The following is a 2,980-nucleotide window of genomic DNA, read 5'->3' as shown; positions in this document are numbered from 1 at the left end:
AAGGAAAGCAAAATACCACTGAGAAAATGTATTAGGCAATTTAACAATTGACAATTGGAAAATTAGGCAATTTAACAGTGTGATTCACTAACTATTCCTTCTGGAAAAGAATAATTTATCCTGCCATATTGTGTAAAATACTGAGAGCTACGTTAAGTATCAAGGTTGGTGATAGTGATGAGTATAGGTAAGTCATCATTATGTCAATTCAATACACTTCAGCAAATACTTATGATTAACTACTTTGTTTTGCTAGACTGTGAGCCTAGTTGTGTATAATGCCAGCTCTAGGAACAAAATTCTCACATAAAATCTAGATTCCAGTACTTCATAACTCTGTGACATTGGACAGGTTTCAAAAAATCTCTTTCTGCCTCAGTTTCCTCAGGTGTAAAATGGGGATTATAACTACCTCATAGGGTTAGATAAGTTAGAAGCATAAAAGCCCAAACAGATTTTACCAGGCAAAGTTAGAAAATGTTACCTTCTCAAATATAAAAGGTACGTCTTCAGCATCCCCCCATCTGAAAAGGTGAGATGCTCTATAGATGAACTTACAGAGTATCTTAACTTAGTCTCAAATTGATTTTTTAAAAAATCCCTCCAATATTTAATCAAGAAAGCCATGGTTCTAGGTGTTTATGAATTATATTGTTTAAATAACCAGTGTTCTTATAATTCTCTCCTGTATTTTGAGGCTTCTCTGGCTAACCTCAATTGTCTATGCCTGAGTGGCAGGAATGCCGATAGCCCTCTCATGGGGTGTGCATGCAGTTCGGGGCAGTCAGGTGGTATAACTTTCCAATTTCTACCATGCCAACTTGACCTTCATCCTCAATAAATAGTGGTTGTTCCAGTGTTTGGCCACTGCTTATACCTCTACCTCATTATCTCCCTCTAATTCTAGCATCTCCCCCTCGAGGTCTGCCCAGAGTGCAGAACATCAAGTCTGCTACATCTAGGAAATGAGCTGCCAATCTCACTTTCTGTAATGTACCTCAATCTCTTATATTGATTCTTTTGGAGCTACTTCCCATTTGATTGTCAGGAGAGGAAAAGGAAGTCAAAACACCCTTTCTCAGGTGGAAATTTAGGTTTCCTTGAATGCATTGAATTTTTTAGAGCTTGGGAGGGGAGTTAAGGACTCAGGAGAAGGCTGGGAGTAGCAAAGCTGACTTGGCTAGTTTTAGTTAGCCTTAGACAATGTTTTGAACTCTAGTGCTGTCAGCTTTATTTTGAATGGGCCTATGGAAGGGAGAATAATGAGAATAATGGCCTTCCTGTGATATCCATTCCTGGAACTTATTAATATGTTAAGTCACATGGCTAAGGGAAACTAAGGTAGCAAATGATATTAAGGTTACTAGTAAGCTGACCTTAAGACAGGAATATTATTTAATGTGTTATCTAGATGGGCCTAATGTAATCATAAGGGTCTTTAAATGTGGATGAGGGAGGCAGAAGTGTCAGTGTCAGCGGGATATGATGTGAGAAAGACTTGATCAGCCATTGCTGGCTTTGCAGGTGAAAAGAGATCACAAACCAAGGAATTCACGCAGCCTGTAGAATCAGCGTAAGGTAAAGAGACTAAGAAAATAGATTTTTCCCTTAGAATCACCAGAAAGAATGCAACCCTGCAAACACCTTGATTTTAGCTCAGTGAGAATCATTTTGGACTTCTGCCCTCCAGAACTGTAAAATAATAAATTAATGGTGTTTTAAGCCACCAAGTTTGTGGTAATTTGTTTCAGCAGCAATAGGAAGCTAATACATGTTTCTTACTATCAATTTATTTACAAAAGGAAAAAGAAATCCCTCTCTCCTTCCTCTTTCATGACTAAGAGAGACCACATTCAGATTATAATGTAAATGTCTTGCTTTATTTTGAAAATACATTCTGGTTGTATAATACAGTACACTGGGCTATCTGTTCAGATTTAACACACTTTGCTCCAAAACCATGCTTTTAAAGCAATGTTTTCATTTGATTTTTTTTCTCCTTGAGAAACATGTGTGACAGAATATATTAAGTCATGGTCAGAGAACTTTTAACCTATTTTGCACTGAAAATTTATAGGCATTTCAGTGCAATTGTAGACATTTCAGTGCAAAAGGAAGACTTTAAACACGCTAGGGAAGGTTTTCCATTCCAGCACAAGAAATTTGAAATGAATTTGGTAGCCACCACACAGTCATAAAATATTTTTGAGTAGAAATGAGACATCTTAAGAGTGAATTTATGAAAAATTGCTCTGGCAGCCCTGTGAAGAATGGATGGGAGCAGAAGAATGGGTATCAGAAAAACAAAAATTTATGTCTATAGTTTTGACAGGTGATAACTAACTGAAATTAGGACATGGCAAAGATAATTAAAGGGGAAGGTTAATTACAAATAAATCATGGCAGTGGATTTTAGCACTAACTTCATATGAAAGGACAGACATATGTGAGTGAAATATAAACCCTAATTTTTGTGTCTGAATGACTGGGTGACTCGAAGAATCAAAGAAACGAATTTGGAGAAAGGAAGATGATTATAATAGTAAAACCACGAATACTTTGCATTTGTTAGACATTTTACAGCTAAATGTCACCACAAAGTTATTCTAAGAAAAATAAACTTTATGGACTATAGCATATGTCCAGAGTAAAGACACATATGCTTATCAGCTCTATATGTTTACTCTGTAGGCTCAGAATGATCAGAGACTGGGAAAAGAACTGACTTTTGAGTGTACTTCTGAAAGCCAAACCTCATCTTCTCCTAAATTTCTACCCTCTTCCTTTAGTAAGATACAGGAAGAAGTGATACAAAAATTTTACTTTGGAAATCCCTCATTTATGCAGAAAAGGCAATAAAAAAAGTATTTTATAAAAATATTTTCATGGACATGCTAGATAGATGTCCTGCAAGTACTTTTTCTTACCTAGAAGGAAGCTTAGATACTCATCTCCAAAGCTAAATCTAAAAAGTTTATTT

The sequence above is a fragment of the Propithecus coquereli genome, unplaced genomic scaffold, assembly GCF_000956105.1.
Source record: "Propithecus coquereli isolate 6110/MARCELLA unplaced genomic scaffold, Pcoq_1.0 Scaffold91, whole genome shotgun sequence".
Taxonomy (NCBI): Eukaryota; Metazoa; Chordata; class Mammalia; order Primates; family Indriidae; genus Propithecus; species Propithecus coquereli.
This window is presented reverse-complemented; position numbering follows the sequence as displayed.